Source organism: Pongo abelii, chromosome 16 (genome assembly GCF_028885655.2).
Source record: "Pongo abelii isolate AG06213 chromosome 16, NHGRI_mPonAbe1-v2.0_pri, whole genome shotgun sequence".
In the NCBI taxonomy this organism is placed as follows: Eukaryota; Metazoa; Chordata; class Mammalia; order Primates; family Hominidae; genus Pongo; species Pongo abelii.
The window spans coordinates 17,948,337-17,974,007 of NC_072001.2; the positions used below are offsets into that span (position 1 = coordinate 17,948,337).

At 42.6% G+C, this 25,671-nt stretch overlaps 1 long non-coding RNA gene across 1 annotated transcript in view; it reads right to left on the reverse strand.

The window, feature by feature from the left end:
* Positions 1-25,671, reverse strand: part of LOC129050295 (uncharacterized) — a 50,758-nt gene that overhangs the window by 16,967 nt on the left and 8,120 nt on the right. The window contains exons 5-17 of the long non-coding RNA XR_008513922.2: positions 25,377-25,486; positions 21,244-21,312; positions 18,746-18,864; positions 17,227-17,370; positions 14,091-14,216; positions 13,104-13,242; positions 12,892-13,015; positions 7,998-8,119; positions 5,493-5,651; positions 5,291-5,407; positions 4,734-4,877; positions 4,517-4,641; positions 2,661-2,839 (exon numbers count right to left, since the gene is read on the reverse strand). This is a non-coding gene — a long non-coding RNA (uncharacterized LOC129050295). The remainder of the gene's footprint in view (positions 1-2,660; positions 2,840-4,516; positions 4,642-4,733; positions 4,878-5,290; positions 5,408-5,492; positions 5,652-7,997; positions 8,120-12,891; positions 13,016-13,103; positions 13,243-14,090; positions 14,217-17,226; positions 17,371-18,745; positions 18,865-21,243; positions 21,313-25,376; positions 25,487-25,671) is intronic.

Genomic DNA, 25,671 nt, shown 5'->3' on the forward strand with positions numbered 1-25,671 from the left:
AACAAAGCTTAACAAACGAAAAAAAGAAATAAGTTGACGATCATTGTAGGAAACTTTAATATCTGTGTCTCAGCCACTGAAAAATAAACAGACAAATGTCAGTAAGGAAATAGAATCGTTAAAGGATGCATTTAACATGCTGGACCTAATTGGGATACGTGGTACACTACACTCAACATGCAGAATACATATCCTTTTCAAGTGCAGAAGCAATATTTATAACAATTAATCATATTTACGATCATTGAGAGGACACAAATACAAAGAGTTTTAGTTATACAAATATTTAATCTCAGTGGAAGTATAAGTTTGGAAATTAAGCAAAACATTTTCAGTATGTTAAAGGGATGAATAAAATCAAAGTCTGCTTTTTTGAAACACTAATAAAACTGATGGCCCCCAGCAAGATTGATTAAGAAAACAGACAAAAAGCACAAACTCCAACCACAGACCTTATAAGTATTAAAAAGATAAATAATAGAACAACTTTGAAATTTTAGATAATGAACAAATTGATTCAGCAAACACAGGTTACCAAAATGAATATTCATATATATGTAATTGAACCTGTAATTAAACACCTTATAAAGAAAACTATACAGTCTCACATGGCTTAATAAGTGAATTCTTTCCAAATGCTTAAGGAAGAAATAGCACACATCTTACATAAACTCTGTCAGAAACAGGAGAAGAAACATTTTCCAAATTGTCTAACCAGCATAGCTTTAATAATTCATATTAAAACCTCACAAGTCTGGGTGCGGTGGCTCACACCTGTAATCCCAGCACTTTGGGAGGCTGAGGCGGGTGGATCATGAGGTCAGGAGATCGAGACCATCCTGGCTAACATGGTGAAATCCCGTCTCTACTAAAAAATACAATAAATTAGCCAGGCGTGGTGGTGGGCGCCTGTAGTCCCAGCTACTCGGGAGGCTGAAGCAGGAGAATGGCATGAACCTGGAAGGCGGAGCTTGCTATGAGCCGAGATCACTTCTCTTATTTAGTTCTCTTATTTCCATTGGTTAAAGACCAGAATGTGTAAAATATGCATTATCAGATTAGAAAAACAAAACAAATATCAGAAAAACGTTTTTCAAAATAGCATTTGCTAAAATCTATGAGAGAAACTTGCTCTAAAACTTCCTGTTTCAAAATTTTACTGTGTGTCCACCAAGTTCATTTTTCTGGCTGTGGACAGCAGGCCCACACCACGCCACAAACCCACCCCATGCCAGAGACCCACCATGGCCCCATGAACAGGCCAGCTGAGAGCTGCAGCCACTGCCCAGGGCTCCCTGCTCTGTCCTCGGCTTCCTGATCCAACCTGCCAGTGCTTTGCTTTCTCTAAGTGTAGAAACTAAAGCCAAGAGCCCAAGTTTACAAAAAGCACATTTTTATTAAATAGAGGTACAAACGTGTTTCATTTTCTAATAAATCTCTTTCACAAATCACCTGCTTTTTTGCTCTTCTTGAGGTTTTTTTTTTTTTTTTTCTTTTTTGTGACGGAGTCTGGCTCTGTCACCCAGGCTGGAGTGCAGTGGCACAATCTCTGCTCACAGCAAGCTCCGCCTTCTGGGTTCCCGCCATTCTCCTGCCTCAGCCTCCCAAGTAGCTGGGACTACAGGCGCCCATCACCACGCCAAGCTAACTTTTGTATTTTTAGTAGAAATGGGATTTCATCGTGTTATCCAGGATGCTCTCGATCTCCTGATCTCGTGATCCACCTGCCTCGGCCTCCCAAAGTGCTGGGATTATAGGCGTGAGCCACTGCACGCAGCCTGTGAAAAACTTCTGAGTATCATCATACCCTCCAACTTCTCCTCTCACCTATATTTAAAAGGGTCTGCTCTTTATCCTAACATCTATACTAGGTAATTTTCAGAATATTCCTTCAATCACCAAACACATTTTTGAGATTCTTGTGCTAGATTTCACTATCTTAATATGAAATCCAATCATCACCCATTAAAATACAATACAGGCCAGGCACAGTGGCTAACGCCTGTAATCCCAATACTTTCAGAGGCCAAGGCAGGTGGATCACCTGAGGTCAGGAGTTTGAGAGCATCCTGACCCAATATGGTGAAATCCCATCTCTACTAAAAATACAAAAATCAGCCAGGTGTGGTTGTGGACACCTATAGTCCCAGCTACTTGGGAGGCTGAGGAAGGAGAATTGCTTGAACCCAGGAGACGGTGGGTGCTGTGAGCCAAGATCGTGACATTGCAGTCCAGTCTGGGCAATACAGCAAGACTCCGTCTCAAAAAAAAAAAAAAAAAAAAAAAAAAAGAAAAAATTATTACGTAAATAAATAGGCTGGGCATGGTGGCTCAGGACTGTAATCCCAACACTTTGGGAGGACAAGGTGGGCAGATGACCTGAGATCAGCAGTTCAAGACCAAGCTGACCAACATGAAGGAACCCCATCTCTACTGAAACTACAAAATTAGCCAGGCGTGGTGGCACACACCTGTAATCCCAGCGGCTCGAGAGGCTGAGGCAGGAGAATCACTTGAACCTGGGAGGTGGAGGTTGCAGTGAGCCAAGATCACGTCATTGCACTCCAGCCTGGGCAACAAGAGTGAAACTGTCTCAAAAAAACAAACAAAAAAACAAAAAAAGTAAATAAATACAATACAGTACAGCCACTACGATTTACCTAAGAAGCTGTTGTATGAGCTGAACCAGAGGCAAACACTGTTTGCCAGAAGGCTCACAGATCCCCGTATTAATAAGGTCTTTATCCAATGGAGTCCTGCTTCTATGAAATGTTGAGGCATTCGCTTCCTGTTCATCAATTTCTTTTTCCTTCTGTGCTTCTTTTTTGGCCTCAGTATCCTGTAATTCATAAACAGAAATTGTTTACAAGTGATCTCATTAGCAGGTGTGAAGGCATACAGGCTGGCTGAGCCCTGACCCCAATGCCAAGCTATCCCAGCCTCTGTGGCTAACGCACACACCTACCCACAGGCCCCCACCTGCCCTGTTGGAAACCCTAACTCAGTTGTGCGGTTCCAAACAGTGTCTTCTTTTTACAGATCCAAGGCCCAGGCTGCCTCTGCTGATGCTTTCCGACCTCCTTCTGTGAAGTCCCTAAAATCCTTAACCCTGCTACTGGCTCTCACAAAACCCAATGTGATCTGCCCCACATACGCAGCATCCAGCTGCTTTGTAAGGACAAGAAGAAGCTGGAATTCTCACACACACTGGTTCAAATGTAAATGGCAAAGCCACTTGGGGAAACTATGAACACACACTGACCCCAGGACCTAACAAATTCCACTCCAAGTGTTTACCCAAAGGGAGAACATATGTCCACTAAAGTACTTGTACACAGCACAATCGTGGCAGCTCTACACGGCCAAAAACCAGAAAGCCTGGGCGTGGTGGCTCACGCTTGTAATCCCAACACTTTGGGAGGCCAAGGTGGGGGGATCACTTGAGCCCAGGAGTTCGAGACCAGCCTCTGCAATACAGCGAAACCTTGTGTCTACAAAAAAATCAAAAAACTAGCTGGGCATGGAAACATGTCTGTGGTCCCTGCAACACAGGAGGCTGAGATGGGAGGATCATTCGAGCCTAGGAGGACAAGGCTGCAGTGAGCCAACATCAGGTCACTGCATCCAGCCTGGGTGACAGAGCAAGTCCCTGTCTCAAAAAAAAAAAGAAAACAAAAACCAAAAGCAATTAAATGCCCTTCAATAGGGGAATGAACTAACAGTACTACACCTATAAAATGGAACACTTCCCAATAAGAAAAACGAAGTCACAATACACATAACAGTGTGGAGTGAATCTGAAAATCATTCTCCAAGGCAAAACAGGAAAGTGTGCATACTATACAGTTATATTGCTGCAACACTCAGAGCAGGCAAAATGAATCTAATCTCAGGGCAGGGGAGTATCCTGGCTGCAAGTGCCAAGGGCACAGGGATCTTTCCGGGTGACGGGAATGGTCTACATGAGGAACAGGTTACCTGTTAACTTCACTGAAACAGACAACCTGCAGTATTTCATCACAATTAAATCATAACTCAAAAAAATTTTAAATTAGCACATAAGGTCAGTCGCAGTGGCTCACGCCTGTAATCCCAGCACTTTGGGAGGTTGAGGCAGGCCAATCACAAGGTCAAGAGATCGAGACCATCGTGGCTAACACGGTGAAACCCCGTCTCTACTAAAAATACAAAAACTTAAGCGGGCGTGGTGATGGGCGCCTGTAGTCCCAGCTACTTGGGAGGCTGAGGCAGGAGAATGGCGTGAACCCAGGAGGCGGACCTTGCGGAGAGCCGAGATCGTGCCACTGCACTCCAGGCTGGGTGACAGAGTGAGACTCTGTCTCAAAAATAAATAAATAAATAAATAAATAAGCACATAAAATAATTTTAATTTAAAAAATACTTGGATATGATAAAAGTTGAGTGTTTTACTGTGTTCTGTTATTCTTCACATGTGTGAGTGTGGTATTTCCGATCTCAGCGCACCACCAGGTCACGTGTGCCTCCAAGGCCATACCTGGATCTCCGCAGTAATGGCTGCGTGTAAGGCTGACTCCAACCCTCCAGCAGCCATCAAGCTGCCCACCAGAAGATCAATCATGAATCGATGACCTGGACTTATGTTCACTTCATTGCCTGAAACTGAAATAGAAAGTGTGTGGCAATTGGAGTGAAACGCCATCCCCTCCCAGCACCCTGACCCATGCCCTCTCCTGTTCCTTCCCCGAGCCCACCTGCGCAGGGCAGGAGAGCAGAGAGTGCCCGGGCCTGCTCCTCCGTGGTGGGCAGCAGCACGGACAGCCGCTCTGCAGCACGGCCTGGGCAGCCGACTGCACGATGCTCAGCACGCCCGCACTGCTGGCCAGGGTTACCACTGTCTGGTTAGGAACACAAACAGAAAACCAAAATTAAAAGCAAGTAGATACCGTAACGTCAGACTATAGAATACAGAAAGACTTACCACAGGGAATCTAGAGTGGCCAAATGTTAAGAAATGTAATACTACTAACCAGAGACAATTCAGAGTATCAATCATTCCATTTCAACTCTCATTCTTAATAAATAAAATGCCCACACAGGAATGGCGGCAGCTGCTAACCAGCTGACAGCCCCCAGGCAAACAAGTCCAGTAACCACCAGGGCCTCTTCCCCAATGCCACTGAGCCCTACACCCACTGGATGACAGGGTGGGCGGCCTCATGAGGCCCACTGTACTCCTCATCTCTTCCTCCAGGGAAGCTGCCATGTGTGTCCTTGAGGGCCTATCCAGGGTGGCGAGAGCTCTACGTACCATTCTCAGTGACAGCCAGGGTTTGAGCGTCCCCACTCCCACACGCCACATCGGTGACCTTCAGTCCTTATTTAAGCCCAGCTACCAGCATCGGAGTGGCCTCATCTTCACTGGAGCCTTCAAACAGATAGGACAGAGGTTACTAAGTCCTGTAAGAGGCCACCTCCTGCTGCACGCTCCCACTCATGCAGAGCAGACATACCGTGGCCCAGCCGGCCGCAGTTCCCGTGGCCCCAGGTGTACAGCTCCCCCTCGGCAGTGATGGCCGCGCTGTAAGTGCTCCCGCAAGCGATGTGCACCACGTGCTTCCCGGCCTGCTTTCCAGAGAAGGCGGAGATCACCTTAGGCTCCTCCAGAGACCCTGGGGAGGATGGGAACAAACAGGAATGCCCTTCTTCTTGGTGTTTTTTCTTATTAGCAAAGGAAATTCAATATCCAAATTTAGACCATCACAGCATCAGGCCAGTTTCACCTTCCAGGTACTTTATAAAATAAGGAAGAGAGAATTCCAACACCTAACACCTCCATGACTTTTTGTTCAGTTGGAACCCGATGCCAAGCATGGTATCCAGTAGAAATATAAAAACAGTGTTTGTTAAAGACTCGTATGACAGGCCGGCCACAGTGGCTCCCATCTGTAATCCCAGCACTTTGGGAGGCCAAGGAGGGCAGATCACCTGAGGTCAGGACTTCGAGACCAGCCTGGCTAACATGGAGAAACCCTGTCTCTACTAAAAATAAAAAATTAGCTGGGCATGGTGGTGGGTGCCTGTAATCCCAGCTACTTGGGAGGCTGAGGCAGGAGAATCACTTGAACCCAGGAGGCGGAGGTTGCAGTGAGCTGAGATCGCCCCATTGCACTCCACCTTGGGCAACAAGAACAAAACTCCATCTCAAAAAAAAAAGAGACTTGTAAAGTCCATTGCAGCTTTATTCACAATGGCCCAAAACCATGGTCCATCTGCAACAGAAGGAATGAATTACCCATACACACAACAACATGGCGTGTTCTCAAGACATCTGCTAAGTGAAAGACGCCAGAAACAAAACACCATACACTCTATGGCTTTGTTTATATTAAATTATAGAAAAGGCAAAATAATAACAACAGAGAGCAGATCACAGGTTGTCAGGAACTAGAGGTAGGAAGTGGGGATCAAAAGGGTACAAAGACGGCCCTGGAAGCGACAGGAGCACCCCATGTCTTGACGGTGGTGACCCAACTGAGTGCACTTGTCAAAACCCACCCAACTCTACATCTGAAACTCATGCATCTGGTTGTATGGAAGCCTCATAAAGCTGACCGACATTTGTATGTATTTGTTAAATGAATATGGATGGAATGAACCCAGCACTCTGCAATCTACACTTTACAAATGAAAAGTATGAGGCAGTGGGGATTAGGGTAGAGAAGTCTTACTAGTTGAAGAAATTGCAAAGTTAGCTACTATGAACCTGACTTTCAAATAACTGATTTGTAACTACTTAATTTACTAATATTTACTAACACTTCATGTTAACTTTCACTAAATGCAAGTTACATACATGTGGTGTAAGGTCTAACATTAAGACCCAATATTACATGTTGCCTTGACATCTGGTATAAACCGGGAGGTTTTAATGGCCTCAGGGCAAGTTTCCCTGCCCCTGATGCCAAACAATTCTCATCACAGTGACCAGGCACAGGTACAGTTCCAGCTTATGACTGAGGAGTAGGCCCCACTGCCCTGCCAGCCCAAGGAATTCTTAAAGCAATTATTAAAGTCTTTCTGCAGGAACCACAGCCACTCTCGTTACCACACAGCCTGCCTCTCGCAGCCCCTGGTTCTCTGTTCTATCCTGAGCGAAAGACTAAGAAACTTCCGTCCATCTCGTCTGCCCAGTGTCAGTACTGTGGGATGGAAATCCCTCCCACACTGACAAGGTGAAGAGGTGATTAAAACAATACATATAATGGAATTTTACCCATTTAATCCTAAGGCCACTGAAAATTATTCCTAACCTTACTATGACTATCATATGAGATTTTCTCCACATTTACTTTACATAATGCTTCATGATGCTATTTAAAATCTAGTTTCCCCTTTCCCTTTAATCTATGTGTTATGGGAAATTTCAAACACAAAAAGCAGAGAGAAGGCCTTTTCTGACCAGCTGGGTCCATCATGTGCATATGGCTTTCGAGAGTCCCCTTGGCCAGGCACCCCTCTCCTGCCCTCTTCATTCCCAACACAGGAAGCTGACACCCTCAGACAGGCCCTCCCCTCCTCCTCCTGCAACCCAAAGCCTGCTCTCCACTCAAAGCCAGGGTACACCTTAAAAAGACTTCTGCAATTAACTCCAGCCCACAGGCATTTTCTCTTCTTTCCACTATTTACTTAGCCTTTTAAATTTAATTCTCAATTACTATTCTATCTTCAAGGTAAACTCTTTAAGTTCCTTAAAAACAATTACTTAGGTTTTTTTGTAGTAGTTTCCCCACAAAAGGCACTCATTTACGGTAGCAAATTGGATTTACAAGCCTTTCTAGAATGAGGCACATCACCAAATAAGGTGATCTGGTTGTTCTGTTTGTTCATGCATGGAACTGTACCAGGGTGTATGTGTGGAGGGCTGGGGGATGACAAGCAGCATACAATTTGCAAGCCTTCAAATTATAAAGCAGCCTTCTGCCACCAAGAAAATAAGTGATCTCATTCTGACTTACAGTTTGAAAATAGGACATCAGAGGGAATGTCCTGAAAGGAATGAGTTGCTTCACTATTCTCAGACCTGGTCGCACTCTGCTCCCTCTCTCTGTAACTGAAGGTCAATCACAGCCGGGAGAGCCTGCAACAGAGATATTTTTTATTCTTAAGAATTAGCCACGAGGCAGGGCCAGTATTAAAGACAGATAAACAGTAAAACTTTCTAAATTTCACTTCAACTAGGTTCCCAAACCACAGATGACAAGCTCCATGTGGTTCACCTGCCCAATTTACTTAGAGGGACTCAGGGGAGTAATCCCAACTGTGACCATTGCTCAACAAACACTGAGCAGCTATTATCTGCCAGGCACTGAAGTTGTAAAGATGATCAAAGGGCCTATCCTCAAGGACTCCACAACTAAGAGAATTAAAAATTCCAAAAATAACCTACTGATATTTTAAACACTTTTAAAGACCCTTATGATTTTCTGCTTATTCTCTTTGTGTGTGGGAGGGGAAGGGTTTGTTTTTTTTTTTGTTTTTTTTTTTTGAGACAGTGTCTCGCTCTGTTTCCCAGGCTGGAGTGCAGTGACGTGATCATCGCTCACTGCTGTCTCAAATGCCTGGGCTGCAGTGATCTCCGACCTCAGCCACTCATATCGACAGGACCACAGGCGCATACCACCACACCTAGCTAATTTTTTTGTTCTGCTTGTTCTCTCTAAATTTTAACAAACTCTTTTTTGTTTTTTGAGTCACAGTCTCGCACTGTCACCCGGGCTGGAGTGCGATGGCACCATCTCAGCTCACTGCAACCCCTGCTTCCCAGGTTCAAGTGATTCTCCTGCCTCAGCCTCCCGCATAGCTGGGATTACAGACGTGTACTGCCATGCCCAGCTAATTTTTTGTATTTTTAGTAGAGACGGGGTTTCACTATGTTGGCCAGGCTGGTCTGGAACTCCTCACTTCATGATCCACCCATCTCGGCCTCCCAAAGTGCTGGGATTACAGGAGTGGCGCCCGGCCAACAAATTCAATTTTCACAATTGATTTTACTAATATTTGTAATGTGAACTTTCATTAAACATAAAGCATGTTAAAAGTGGAAAAAATACATCTCAAATAAAAGAAAATTATGAAATCGTTCCGCCTTCTTAAATAATGTGGAAAACACATAACTAAAGAACAGGCAAAAATGGACTAGTATTCTAATAAAGAAAACCTAAACTAGGACCTGCTTTGCAAAATGATTATCAGTAGGCAACAAAATCACCAAAGTTAGCAAACTTTAAAAATCACACCAACTTGGCCGAGCACGGTGGCTCACACCTGTAACCCCAGCACCTTGGGAGGGTGAGGTGGGAGGATCACCTGAGGTCAGGACTTTGAGAGCAGCCTGGTCAACATGGTGAAACCCCGTCTCTACAAAACACACCTGGACAACATGGTGAAACTCCGTCTCTACAAAAACACAAAAATGATTTTTTTGTATTTGCCGTGAGAGCGGGTGCCTGTAATCCCAGCTACTGGTGAGGCTGAGGCAGGAGAATCGCTTGAACCCGGGAGGTGGAGGTTGCAGTGAGCCAAGATTGCACCACTGCACTCCAGCTTGGGCGACAGGGTGACACTCCGTCTCAAAAAAAAAAAGAAAAGAAAAAATTGAAAAAATTACACCAACTGAAGTACATAGACACCATTAAACTTTTCACAGCATTTTTGACATTTCATTTTAACAAAGGCTTAGTTAAAGACATGTGGTAAGGGCCCACAATGAGGAACCAGGTCCAGAGATGTTAAGTAACTCGTCACACAGCTGAGGTAGCAGAAGCAGAAGCATAATCCAGGCCTCCTCATCTCTGCCAATCTCAGTCTTCTGCTGAAGAATTTAGAATCACTGTCTGTAGCAAGAAGACCAAATTGTGTAACCTAGTAACAAAGACCCTTCGCCATTTGTTCCAAACCTACCTATTATTATTATTATTTTTTTTAGACGGAGTCTCCCTCTCTCACAGGGGCTGGAGTGCAGTGGCCCCATCTCGGCTCCCTGCAAGCTCCACCTCCCGGGTTCACGCCATTCTCCTGCCTCAGCCTCCCGAGTAGCTGGGACTACAGGTGCCCACCACCACGCCCGGCCAATTCTTCATATTTTTACTAGAGACGTGGTTTCACCATGTTAGCCAGGTTGGTCTCCATCTCCTGACCTTGTGATCCACCCACCTCGGCCTCCCAAAGTACTGGGATTACAGGCGTGAGCCACCACGCCCGGCCTACATTTTATTTCCCATACCATATTTCACACATCCTGTGTTCTACCCCGGTCAGCACTCTGCTGCTATTCTAACTTGCTCCTACCTTTCCTCCTCCGTATTTGGTTGACACTAACTACCCGTCTGTTACGGTTACTTTGGTACTTAACTAGTATTGCCTTCACTGTGGCTCCCAGTGAACATGCGGCTTGCTTATATCATTTACTCAAACCAACCAACATTTACTGAGCACGTACAATATTCTAGGAGCAGGGGTACAACAGCCCACATGGGGTTATCTCCTGCTAGAGGTAGGGCGAAATAATAAACGAAATAAAGACATTATTCTGGAAAAGTGGCAAATGTTATGGTAAAAAATAAAACATGTGCAGGGCACTGGGGAGTTGAGTTGGGGGATTCTATTTTAATGACCGTAGTTGGGAGGCCTTGCTGAGCAGGTAACACTTGAGCAGAAGCTTCCAAGAGCTTTTTGAAAAGAACAAAGGAGAGAGAAGCAAGTGCAGGGGCTCTGAGGTGTGAGCGGGTGTGCAGTTTCCTCAACAAAGGCCACTGTGGCTGACCTTGAGTGAGGGCAGGTTTGATGCATTCGCGTGAAAAAGCGAGTGTCGGCCGGGCGCGGTGGCTCACGTCTGTAATCCCAGCACTTTGGGAGGTCGAGGCGGGTGGATCATGAGGTCAGGAGTTCGAGACTAGCCTGACCAACATGGTGAAACCCCGTCTCTACTAAAAATAGAAAAGTTAGCCAGGCGTGGTGGCGGGCGCCTGTAATCCCAGCTACTCGGGAAGCTGAGGCAGGAAAATCACTTGAACCTGGGTGGCGGAGGGCGCAGTGAGCAGAGATCGTGCCACTGCACTCCAGCCTGGGTGACAGAGCAAGCCTCCGTCTCAAAGAAAAAAAATCAACAAAACAAAAACAAACAAAAAACAACTTTAGACCTCTTAGTTTTTTTATGAAATCTTTACTACTTGGTTTCCATTGCTATCTAAGTTAGCTTAGGCCTGGCTCAGTGGCTCATGCCTGTAATCCCCGCACTTTGGAGGCCAAGGTGGTTGGATCGTATGAGTCCAGGATTTGGAGACCAGCAGGTGTAACATGGTGAAACCCCGACTTTAAAAAAAACACAAAAATTAGCCACTGCACTCCAGCCTGGGTGACAGAGTGAGACTCTGTCGCAGATTAAAAGAAAAAAAAAAAAAACTTTGTGACACTGGGTTAAGCAAAACTTCTTAGCTATGACAGCAAATCACAGTCCATAAAAAGAACAAATTGATAAACTGGATTTCATAAAAATTAAGAACTATTAGTCTTACAAACACATCATTAATAAAAAGAAAATGTTGGCCAGGCACAGTGGCTCATGCCTGTAATCCCAGCACTTTGGGAGGCTAAGGCAAGTGGACCACCTGAGGTCGGGAGTTTGAGACCAGCCTGACCAACAGGAGAAACCCTGTCTCTCCTAAAAATACAAAAATTAGCCGGGCGTGGTGGCGTATGCCTGTAATCCCAGCTACTTGGGAGGCTGAGGCAGGAGAATCACATGAACCCAGGAGGCGGAGGTTGCAGTGAGCCAAGATTGCGCCATTGCACTCCAGCCTGGGCAACAGTGCGAGACTCCATCTCGAAAAAAAAAAAAAGAAAAAAGGAAAAAGAAAATGTGGCCAGAAGTTGTGTGTTGTACCTATAATCCCAACACTTTCAGGGGCTGAACAAGGAAGACTGCTTCATCCCAGGAGTTCAAAACCAGCCTGGTAATAAAGTAATAAAACCCTGTCTCTACAAAGAAATTTAAAAATTAGCCAGGCAGGTGGCAGGCACCTGTAGTCCCAGCTACTAAGGAGGCTGAGCCAGAAGGATCGCTTGAGCCTGCGAGGTTGAGGCAGCAGTGAGTCAGAGTTGTACCACCATACTCCAGCCTAGGCGACAGAGAGAGACCCTGTCTCAAGGAAAAAAAAGAAAAATGGGAGGGGGAGGGGAGGGGCAGGGAGGGTAGTACAAAGTGTCCAAAAACTTGAATGTTCTTAGCAGCTTTATTTATAATAACCAAAATGGGAAACAACCCAAATGTCTATCAACAGATGAATGGACCAACAACCAATTAAATCCATACAACAAACTACTACTCAGTGATAAAAAGAAATGAACTATCGATACATACAACAACCTTACTGAATCTCAAAATAATGCTGAGTGATGATTTCACAGGTGCATGCATATATACATACCAAAATTTATCAAATCATGCACCTGAAATATGTGCAATTTTTTGCACTTCAATTCTACCTTAATAGAGCTGTTTTACACACTCAAAATGATTTTTCTCTTGACCATGTAATATCCTCCCTTTAGGTACTGTCTTCCTTTCTGTTGAAGTCAAGTTTCTTCAAGAAGTTATGTATACGGCTATTCACTCACCCTTCAATCTAGTGTAATGAGACATCCTCTGGCAAAAACTGAAGCATTTTCTCACTGCCACATACAAAAGTCTCTCTTCACTCCGGAACTTCCTTAGTGTCTTTGCTGCATCTGCCCCTACAGATAACACCTGACTCCTGTGGCTTCAGAGATATTCACTAGCTCCTCCTCTCCTTCCAGTAACTCATTATAAGAGCCTATATGCCCAGGTAGTGTCACTGACCATTATCTTACCCTAATGACACATTTTCTTTGGGAAGTATGATCCATATGTGCGGCTTCAATGACTTACAGGCATAAGATCCATACCTCAGCCCTGATTTCTTCAGTTTACATGCTGTAATGTCTACATATCATGCTTAAAAAAAAAAAGAGAGAGAGAGAACACTTTCCAGCCTGGGCAACATAGTAAGACCCCCTTCTCAATAAAAGTAAAAAAATATTACCCAGGCATGGTGGCAAGTGGCTGTAGTCCCAGCTACTTGGGAAGCTGAGTTAGGAGGACTGCTTGAGCCCAGGAGCTCAAGACTACAATGAGCTCTGATCACGCCACTGCACTCCAACCTGGACAACAAGACCTCATCTCTTAAAAAAAAAAAAAAAAAAAAAAGAACATTTTACTTAGCACAGCTTTATGAAGGGCTTTACCAGCAGGTCTCAGCTGACTATTCCTATTTTCTAACCCAATCTATTATCTTTTTACTTTTTTGGTACATATTTTTATTGATGTATGATGTACACACCATGAAGCACACACATCCTAAGAGTATAGTTGATGAAGTAAACATGCTCATGTAATCACTATGCAGATTAAGAAATATAAAACATTACCAGTAACCAAGAAGCCCTCTTAGTTACTGCCTATGCCTCTTAACTAAAATATCCTAAACTCTAAACACATTGGCCTGTATTCTATATTCCCCAAATGCTTTACACACTTTCTTTACTGGACCTTCTGCCCTTCCCCTCCCGACACCATTTTCTCTTTCTCTCTTAAAGGTAAACACAGATCTCTTCCTCTATGGCATTAGCTCATCTTTGCTTACATTACACTCTAAATGTATCACCAACACAATGCTTTTTGCACTGTATTATGCCACCCACTTATTATTCACTTGGTAACTTTTCTGAAAGCAGTGACCCCACAGCACCATTTCTATATGTGTAACAACTAGCCCAGTGTTGCCACAGGAAAGTGTCTCCAATAAAATTCAGAGGGGAGGGGAGAGGGATAGGATTAGGAGATATACCTAATGTTAAATGAAGAGTTAATGGGTGCAGCACACCAACATGGCACATGTATACATATGTAACAAACCTACACGTTGTGCACATGTACCCTAAAACTTAAAGTATAATAAAAAAAATGAAAAAAAAGGAAAACTTAAAATTCAAACTTTCTTTGGAGGAAGACCATTTGATATCTACTTTACCTGTGTGTGACATTCATTGCAGATACATTTTCCTCTCGGCATCTCAGTCAATCCAAGGCACTCCAGGTGGAAAGCCCCGCAGCACTGAGCCTCACATAACAGCAGCTCACCTGATTTTTCACAATTCTGTTAAGAGAAAGAAAACATCTATCTGTTTTTCCATGTTTGAGAATGAAGAGTAAAACCAGTGTCAGTGGGTTAAAATAAACAAAGGTTAAAAGTGGCAGAAAATGAGGTGAGAAAGAGGCAAGGGCCTGTAGTTGTAGATTTTATTCTAGTTACAAAGGTGTACCACTGGAGAGCTTTGCCAAAGGAAAGCTAAAATCAGGTATTCATTTTTAAAAAGATTGTTCTGACTGCTACATGGAAAATGAGTTCAAGAGTAGAAAGGTCAGAAAAGAGCATAGAGATAAACCAGAAAGCTACTGAATGGTTCAAGCAACAGACACTGGCTAGCTAGACTTGGGCCATAAAGTTCCAAAAGAGCTCCCACCAAGGTCTGAACAGCCCTTTTGGGACACATCTAGAACCATCCCAGAGAGAGATCACTTTTCTGAAATAATCTCAGCTAAGATAGGGCCTCACTTAAGACAGGGGCTTAGGAAATAACAACAGGCATCTGTCATTATAAAACACTGTAAGATTTATGTATTTTTTTTTTTTTTTTTTTGAGAGAGTCTTGCTCTATCGCCCAGGCTGGACTGCAATGGTGCAATCTCGGCTCACTGCAACCTCTGCTGACCAGGTTCAAGTGATTCTCCTGCCTCAGCCTCCCGAGTAGCTGGGATTACAGGCACGCGCCACCACGCCTGGCTAATTTTTGTATTTCTAGTAGAGAGGGGTTTCACCATGTTGGCCAGGCTGGTCTCGAACTCCTGACCTCATGATCTACCCACCTCAGCCTCCAAAAGTGCTGGAATTACAGGTGTGAGCCACTGCACCCAGCCTTGTACTACTATGAAAGGCAAACAAGGGGAAAGGTGACTAAATAAGTTTTAGCTTCAAGAACTCATAGAAACAGAATAGGTCTTGATCGCTTAAGAATTAAAGCTTAAATAAAAAACTAACTAGGACAGCTTTAGGGAGAAAGGTTAGAGAGGTAGGCTAGAATTGATAGGGGACCCCAGGGACTTTATCAACCTATAGTCTGAGCTATCCTCAAATGTCTGACTCCCCATTATCTACTATTCACATGTAAAAATTGAAAAATAGCATTATACATTGTACTTCGCATATTCAGAGTGCCAATAACATAAGTTTTTATATATAGTGAAAAAAAACTGACCTTCAGCACTTAAATAGGAAAATGTTCATTACAATGTGAATTAGAAACAACATTTTTGCATTAACTAAATGTTATAGACTAATTCTTCAACTGGGATAACCATGTAATTTATCTTTCAAACTGGGACACTTGAGAGTGAAAGGAAGTGCTATTAATAAATTATGACAGAACAGGGGACCTACACAAAGACCGATCCAGACAAGCCAGGACCACAGGGTCACCTTACCTTTAATCTTTTTATTAAATGATCTTTGCAAAATGTATTTACACTCTGACCTGTCTCACTAAGTAAATAATGGGCATAACTGTTTTTGATGATTAACACTGTTGTTTGGGATCTGGTCCAAGTATGTAATAGTGAAGATAACAGGCAAAGAAATTCAATTGAAATTATATTGGCCACGATAACATTTTCTGGTCTGAGTTTACTTTTTTAGAGATCTCAACTTATTTATCTATTACTATTTATTATTTATGCGATAGGGTCTCACTCGGTCACCCAGGTGGGAGTGCAGTGGCATGACCATGGCTCACTAAAGCCTCTACCTCCCCAGCTTCAGGTGATCCAATGACCTCAGTCTCCCAGTAGGGGAACTACAGGCATGCACTGTCATGCCTGGCTAATTTTTATATTTTTGGCAGAGACAGGGTTTTACCATGTTGCCCAGGCTGGTCTCAAATTCCTGGGCTCGAATGATCCACCCACCTCAGCCTCCCAAAGTGCTGAGATTAGTGCTGTGCTCGGCCTATGGTTTCAACTTAAAAAAGAACTAATATCCTCAAGTTTTTTGTTTATTTAAAAGTCTGTAATCTTGACCTCTTGGGCTACAGGTATGAGCCAATGCAGCTGGCTAATTTTTAAAAAAAGACAAATTTTTTAAAAATAGAGACAGGGGTCTCACTGTGTTGCCCAGCCTGGTTTAGAACTCCTGGCCTCAAGCAATCCTGCTGCCTCAGCTTCCAAAAGCACTGTGATTGTAGGTATGAGCCACTGCGCATTGCCTATCTTCAAGTTTTTATATACCAAATTTTAAGAATTACATAGGTACATCAAGACCATTAAAAAAAAAATTCAAATGGTCATTGACTCTACTCACAAAGACTTAAAGGCTCTTTAACAATAAAGTGGAATCCCCTATCTCACAGAGAGGCAATCCAGCACAATGGTTAAGACTCTAAACCAACCAAGTCCAACGGAGCTTAAAGGTTAAAAAAAAGGAGAGGGAGACTCCATATCCAGACGGCCAGGCTTCTCTCGTGAATATAAGCAAGCTATTTATCCTGTCTGTAATTTAGTTTCCTCATCTGCAAAATGGGGATAATCACAGAACTCTACTTATGAGATTATTACAATGACTAAATAATGTAATATTTATAAAGTGCTTGGAACAATACTTCATACATAGGAAATACTGGATAAATATTTATTAAATAAATAAAATATAGATGATAGGCTTTCTAAAGTCACCACGTTAAAGGAAAAATATCTCAAAACTAAAATTACCCTTGAAAAGTTCCTTACAAACCCAAAGATTCTGACACCATGAGAAGTACTGGAGAATTATATTTGAATAAGCAACCAGAGATTCACATATTCCATCTCAGACTTGCTTCACAGCATATATTCCTTCACGGGCCTTAAGGACAGGTGGTTCACCAACACTAAACTATTTCTCCAAGTATCTTTCTTTGTGGGAAGAAAAAAGGGTCAAATCCTTAAAGAAAGTGACTCTACTGGAATCATCCAAAAGCACTGTTATTCTACCAAGAAACTATCATAAAGAGATGGAGTGGGTTTCCCTTTAAAGATGAACATGCAATGAAAACACAAGTGGGCATATATTTCTCTACCTGTCAAACATTCTCCTTGAGTGCAGCTCCTCCACCACGTTCACCCTGCATTGTGTTAGAGGCAGCCATCCCAGGATCGTGTTCTACACCTTCCTCAACAGTCTCCTTGGGGCTTGTGGCCGTCCTGTGAGGCATTAGTTCTCCCTTGCAAAGAAAAAACAATGTCCCACATCTGTATTATTGATGTCTCTTCCATTTGACCCCCTCCCTCTGGGCTATTTGTCTAGCCATTAAGCACTTACAGATGTTCAGCCAATCACTCGGGGGACTGCATGCAACGTTAGTTCTAACCCTGCTGTGATTGGGCGGGTAGTGGGTGGCTCATGCCCTGCCACTAACTGCTCTGAGGCTGTTTGTTCCACTGGAACTTTCTGAGCTGTTCCATTTTAAGGTTTCACTAAGGGAGAGAAAACATTCTTAAGTTTATTTGATTACTTATTTGTCCTTCCAAGGTCAGTGTTTCCTAAATAATGCCCCTCTTGGGCATTCTATTCAAATCGTCCTGGAAAGAAACATTCTGCATCATAATGTGTGATGCTGACCTGACTTCTAACTCTCTTTTAACCTGAGTTGGAAACCCAAAGATCATATCCATGATTGCATTGATGCTTTACAAGGAAATGGTTTTAAATCTTTTGTTTCCTGAAGGTCGATATTCATAAAAATTGTCCTAAGATTAAGTAGCTGATGGTCTCAAAAAATAAGCAAGTAAATCTTCCCGCTGATCACAGCAGTCTCAACTTTTTTTTTATTTAAATAGAGACAAGGTCTCATTGTATTTCCCAGGTTGGTCTTGAAACCCTGTTCTCAAATGATCATCCCACCTCAGCCTCCCAAAGAGCTGAGTGGCATGAGCCACAACACCCAGCCAGCAGTCTCAACTTTTTTCTTTTGAAACAGAGTCTCACTCTGTCACCCAGGCTGGAGTGCAGTGGCATGATTTCGGCTCACTGCAACCTCTGCCTCATGGGTTCAAGCGATTCTTGTGCCTCTGCCTGATTAGCTGGAATTACAGGTGCACACCACCAGTCAGCTAATTTTTGTATTGCTAGTAGAGATGAGGTTTCACCACGTTGGCAAGGCTGGTCTTAAACTCTCAACCTCAAGTTATTTACCCGCCTCGACCTCCCAAAGTGTTGGGATTACAGGCGTGAGCCACAGTGCCTGGCCAGTCTCAACTTTTATAGGGCAGTATCTAAGTTCCTTCAGGTCACATGTTGAGTTGATATTGTGCTCTCTGGTTTTACAAGTTTACTTAACAATGAAACACATATACTTGATTGGACACCTACAGCACAGGATGTGATGATCTTTTAAAAAGACCATATTGACAGTTGCAATACGTGCCTTGCCTTATTATTAGGATAAGGCTCTACTTTTCCTCCAGGATGCCTTGTGGCCATGAGCCACTTCGGTAGAATAGTGTTCTTAAGAAAACTCAAGGGAAACAGGGATGTGGCCTCTGGTGTGAAAAGTAGCTTCTCTTTAGAAGGTGAAGAGACCAGGAACTGAGTAATACCTCTGAGCATGGAATCTCTTTTGATGAGTCATCATTTTTCACTTTTTTGCATTGCATCTTGGCTGCAGCATGCCTCTGTCGTTTTCGCGTCCTTGGTTTGTCAAATATCTTGATAGTGCCTATGACAGGAAAATAGGTGCTATCTGCTGGCTAATAACACACATGTCCAAAATCTCTTATCCTATTATTAGAATAAAAACCAACCTTAAAACTCATTTAATTCTCCAGCTTTATGGATTAGGAAAATGGGGGAAATAAGAATTGAGACTAACTCATCATGACATAACTAGTTGGGAAATGGCTACATATATGTAACTTCTCCCTCATACAGATTAAATAGTAAGTGTATAGGTTATTACAGAAATTTTAATTTATGTGATTGAAATGACAAATCTTGTAGTTCCTCAAAGGAATTAAATCCTATAGATGAAGGGGAAATGCATTTTACTAGTCATGAAAAGATAGCACTCCCTAGGCTTCAAGATTGGAGACAATAATATCAATCACTATATGATTTAAGGATTAAGGGCTGGGCACCGTGGCTCAAGCCTGTAATCCCAGCACTTTGGGAGGCTGAGGCCAGCAGATCACATGAGGCCAGGAATTCAAGACCAGCCTGACCAACATAGTGAAACCCCATCTCTACTAAAAATACAAAATTAGCCAGGCATGGTGGTGCATGCCTGTAATCCCAGCTACTCAGGAGGCTGAGGCAGGAGAATCACTTGAAACCAGGAGGTAGAGGTTGCAGTGAGCCAAGATCACGCCACCACACTCAGCCTGGGTAACAAGAGCGAAACTCCATCTCAAGAAGAAAAAAAAGAAAAAAAGGATTAAGATGGAGAGTTGAGGCCGGGCACAGTGGCTCACGCCTGTAATCCCATCACTTTGTGGGGCTGTGGCAGGCAGATCACGAGGTCAGGAGATTGAGACCATCTGGCCAACATGGTGAAACCCTGTCTCTACTAAAAATACAAAACAAGTTAGCCGGGCGTGGTGGAGTACACCGGTAGTCCCAGCTACTGAGGGGGCTGAGGCAGGAGAATCGCTTGAACCCAGAAGGCGGAGGCTACAGTGAGCTGAGATCGCGCCACTGTACTGCAGCCTGGTCGACAGAGCCAGACTCTGTCTCAAACCAAAAAAAAAAAAAAAGAAATTCTTCTAGTCCCTCCTGCACTTTCCATTAAACACATTTCAACTGTGTTATAGAAACACAAAGAGGAATATAAGAGGTATTTCATAAAACATTCCAGGATATTTCTGCTAGTTAACAATATGAAAGCTGGAGTTTTGAAGACTGCCTCAGTGAGCTCTTTTTTTGACTGCCTGATTTGAGCTGGAGAAGCTCTGCCATCAAATCTGCTCGCAGCCTAACACTATAAGACAACTTAATATGAGCATAACAGAAAGGTTTGAAATTCTCATAAGCTGGAACACTTACACAAAATTTATAATGGATAAAGTTCATGTTTTAGGTTTTATTTTAAAAATGAAATATAAAAGTATAGGAAAAGAGCTGATGTTATTATTATTACTACTATTATTTTAAGAGACATGGTCTCTCACTGTTGCCCAGGCTACAGTGCCTGCTGTGAGCAACAGCTCACTGTAGCCTTAACCTCTAGGACTCAAGGGATCCTCCCACATCAGCTTAACAAGCAGCTGTGACTACAGACATACACCACCATGCCTAGCTGATGTTTTTTAAATTGTAGATAGAGACAGGGTCTCACTAAGTGCCAAGCCTGGTCTGGGTGGAACACCTGGCCTCAAGTGATCCTCTTATCTCAGCCTCCCAAAGCGCTGGCATTGCAGTTGTGGGCCACCATGATCGGCCTGATATTATTTTGAAAGCAGCCTATTTTTAAATCTTACAAGCAAATTGACCAACCTATGGGATTACAATTGCCACATGGCTAAATAAGCTAACATATTGCTAGATTTACTTGTTAGAAAGTTTAATAATCGTAGGTCACATGAAATATAATCTTGCCTCCATGACACTCTTTGCTGGCAGATCATGTCTGCTGCAGTGTGCTCAAATTTGGAATGATGTTTCAAAAATGACACTAATCAATAAATGGCATTGGCAGACAAATGAAGAGTGGAAGACAGAAGTGGCAAGGAGGAAACCTGGGGTGGATAAGAAGACAGGAGTATGACCATGAAATTGGTCAGGTGTGGATTTAGTTCCCTGACCTTGCTACCTTGCTCATCTTCACTTTTCTTCTATAAAACAGGAATACTATAGATAATAACCGAACTCTCTGTAATGCTTTTGAGAGATTACAGGTAGCATTCCTACTAAAAGTTCTGGTAGAGTAGATGTTCAATTTATGAATATTTTATCTGTTTCAGGAAGCAGATTTTGGGCAAACCAGTTTGAAAACTTGTACCTCACTGGTCTGGCTTACACATGAAACAGTTTTTGTGGTTAATGGACAAAGTGCTTCAAACTTACTACTGTATTACATTCTTTAAATCTCAAAAATACTCACCTCCACCAAAATCTTTTGAAAAAGATGCGGCACAAGATTCAGTTATTCCATTCTCCAGGTGACCAGCTTCTTAAGCATTACAAATAAGTGAAAACAACACCATTTACAGATGAATGAAAAAAATAAACCCTTTACCTTATATGCCAAAGTCTAAATTGTCAGCTGCTATGGATATACACTTTTGACTTGTTTTAGCAATTAAAAAAATCAACATGACCACAGTAAAGGGTTAAACAGAAACTTCAGGGAGAAAAGGAATCAGATTTAAAAATGCTCCAACAGACCAGGCACAGTGGCTCACATCTGTAATCCTAGCACTTTGGGAGGCTGAGGCGGGTGGATCACCTGAGGTTGGGAGTTCAAGACCAGCCTGACCAACATGGAGAAACCCCGTCACTACTAAAAATGCAAAATTAACCGGGCATGATGGCACATGCCTGTAATCCCAGCTACTTGGGAGACTGAGGCAGGAGAATTGCTTGAACCCGGAGGGAGGAGGTTGTAGTGAGCCGAGATCGCACCATTGCACTCCAGCCTGGGCAAGGAGAGAGACTCCATCTCAAAAAAACAGAAACAAAAACAAAAATTTAAAAAAAGCAACAACAAAAAAAACTCCAACAGACCTGTGAATACCACAATAAAGACTGGCCAGAGATTTCCAACATATAAACTATATAGACTAGGTACACAATGCTTTCTGTGAATACACTATGCTTTCTGTGACTGAAGTGGAGAAAGAGAAGGGGTATGTACCCAGAGACCCACAGGTTCAATGTTATTGCACTGCACCCTGTACTTAAAATCCATCTTCCTGGCCAGGCACGGTGGCTCATGCCTGTAATCTCAGCACTTTGGGAGGCCAAGGGGGACAGATCATCTGAGGTCAGGAGTTTGAATCCAGCTTGGCCAACCATGGCCAACATGGTGAAACCCCGTTTCTACTAAAAATACAAAAATTAGCTAGGTGCGGGGGCACATGCCTGTAATCCCAGCTACTCGGGAGGCTGAGGCAGAATTGTTTGAGCCCAGGAGGTGGAGGTTGCATTGAGCCAAGATCGCACCACTGAGCTCCAGCCTGGAGACAGAGCAAGTCTCAAAAAAAAAAAAAAAAAAAAAAAGAAAGAAAAATAATCCATCTTCCTACAATTGTGTTCACAGCTATTAGATTTGACACAGACCTGTTTACTTGGTGAACCGTACATTGAACAGTTCTGAAATACTGAATGGCATTCCAACTTAAAATGACTTCAGATTAATCCAAATTAAAGCAACATTAAAACTCAAAACAAATACTCAACATCAGGAGTCTAATCAAGGGCCAAACATTTGATTCACCCACTACTAATACTTGTATGAATTAGTTCACCCCAAGCAACTGTCTTTTCCTACAAGAATGATAATATTCCTCATCATAACTGTAAAACAACATTTAGTGGTCACAAAAAGTCAATACAATAAAGGCCCTTCTGTCCGGGCATGGTGGCTCACGACTGTAATCCCAGCATGTTGGGAGGGTGAGGCGGGTGGATCACCTGAGGTCGGGAGTTCGAGACCAGCCTGACTACCATGGAGAAACCCCGTCTCTACTAAAAATACAAAAAATTAGCCGGGCATGGTGGCACATCCCTGTAATCCCAGCTACTTGGGAGGCTGGGGTAGGAGAATTGCTTGAACCTGGGAGGCGGAGGTTGTGGTGAGCCAAGATCACGCCATTGCATCCAGCCTGGGCAACAAGAGCAAAACTCCATTTCAAATAAATCAATAAATAAAAAATAAAGGCCATTCTTGCTGTAGAGTTTCTAATGCTTGGGACTAAAACAAAATAAAATACAGCTGTGAATTTCTCAATGCTCATTTTATCATATTAATAAATCATAAGACTGCAATTCTCCTCATGTTCAGTATATATCAGAAGTCTAACCATGTGAAGTAAAATGAATGGGCAAACGTTAGGTATCCAATTCAACAAAACGAGACTCCTAGACAAATCCACAAAATACATTTCTGCAATTTTTTTTAAATACCAATCATTTCATTTAGATAACAAATTAGTTCATTGTTTAACAGTTACCCAAAAGCTGTGGAATAAAATAATTACAATGCTCCCCAAACTACAGTCAGAGAATAATGCAGGAAATATTCTCATTTCTATTCTGATCAATTTTATAAATTAAAATAAAAGAGCACACACACACACCCACCCACCCACCCATGCACACACACAAGAATCATATCATATGAATAAAAATCAAACTGTTCTGTTTAGAATGAAAAAGACCAAAGAACTTCTTAGAGGATGTGACTAAGATTCCAGTGACTTACTGTGTACATATAGTCTAGTGTGGATATACATTCAGCCAGAGTACCCTTAAAGCACTACCAGAACAGATCATCTCTCATTCTGTTACTGATTAATCCACCTGCAGACAGGGTGGTGGTGTGCCTGGTAAACTAAAATGGAACTGAATCATGGCTTTAGCCTTATGACAAAATATACCTCAGGGTAACCAGGACTTCAACAATGAAGTAGGCCAGGTCAGATGGCAGGACAGACTCCCAAACAGACAAGAAGGCACTTTTCTCCAGAGTTTGGTGCTAGCCATAACCAATAATTCTGATTTTCTCTTGCTCTGATCCCAAATTTAATGGCAATCCCCTCTCCCCAAAAGTAAAAATTCAACAGTGACAAAGAGTTATTAAGCATAATTAATACTTAAAAGAGATTAGGCATCTGAGAGATGGTGAGGATAAATATCAGGGAATTTTTTTTTTTTTTTTTTTGAGAGAGAGAGAGTCTGGCTCTGTCACCTAGGCTGGAGTGCAGTGGCGCGACCTTGGCTCACTACAACCTGTGCCTCCCAGGTTCCAGCAATTCTCCTGTCTCAGCCTCCCGAGTAGCTGGGATTACAGGCAGACACCACGACACCCAGCTATTTTTTTTTTTTTTTTGTATTATTAGTAGAGATGGGGTTTCAGCATGTTGGCCAGGCTGGTCTCCAACTCCTGACCTCAAGTGATCTGCCCGCCTTGGCCTCCCAAACTGCTGGGATTACAGGTGTGAGCCACCACGCCCAGCCAATATCAGGGATTTTTTGGTAAATGGTGGTAAAACAACTGGACATCAATATGGGGGAGAACAAAACTCTGTCTCAAAAATTCAAGATGGAACAAACATCTATATGTGAAATCAGAACCAAAAAGCTCCTAAAACAAAACACAGGAAGAACACGTTTGTGTCCATGGGGTACACAAAGATTTCACTGATTGATTGACTGACTGAGACAGGGTCTTGCTCTGTCACCCAGGGTGGAGTGCAATAGTGCAATCATAGCTCACTGCAGCCTTGACCTCCAGGGCTCAAGACATCCTACCACTTCAGCCTTCTGAGTAGCTGGGACCAGACACGCAACACCACAGCCGTTTTCTGGTGTTTTTGGCATTGTGTTTTGTTTTGTAGAGACAAGGTCTCCTTTATTGCCCAGGCTGGTCTCAAACTCCTGAGCTTAAGCAATCCTACCGCCTCAGGTTCCCTAAGTCCCCGGATTACAGGCTTAAGCCATCACACTAGATTTCTTGAATAAAACACAAAAAGTGTGAATCACACAAAAAAATTGATACCCCATCTCTACCAAAAAAATACAAAAAATTATCTGGGGAGCCTGGGAGGCAGAGATTACAGTGAGCCCAAATTATGCCACTGCACTCCAGCCTGGGTGACAGAATCAGACCCTGTCTCAAAAAAAAAAAAAACAAAAAAAAAACAAAAGGGCTACAATGACATGGCAATAGGATAGAATAGACTAGTGATGTTTGAGATAGTAGTTTAGTAGAAAACAGTTAAGAGGATTTGAACCCAGAAAAGAAATTATAACAAACACAAACTTAATCTTAAAAGCATTTTAAAATTTTTTTCACTTGGAAAGGACACCTGAAACCAGTTTATACACATACATGGTTACACAACTGCAAAACAGCCTTTCCTGTAGGAAATCTCAGATCATGTATGCCTGCTGACACACACACTAATTTCTATATGTATGTACATCAATGTTATAACTACTACTCAAAATGTCATTTTTAAAATTCCTCATTTCCTGAGTTTATTTCTTTTAGAACTTACAAAAATAACATACCTTTTTAGAAAGGCCAAGGTCCCCCTTCTTGGGCATAAATCCAGGGTCTAAATCATTGGATTCAAGAAGTTTCTTAGTTGGTTTTCTTTGATGTTTACTTTCATAAAGTCCTGAAATGCATGTATCTTTATATTAAATGATTTAGAAACTGGGCACAAGTTAATTTTTTAAAAATCTGTATACCACACAAAGTGAATCTCAATGTTTTTGATGTTTTCTCCATCATCTTATGGGAAGAGGCAGGATGGTAATTTGATTATAAAATATTAGTAAACAAAACAAGTAAACAGTTCTC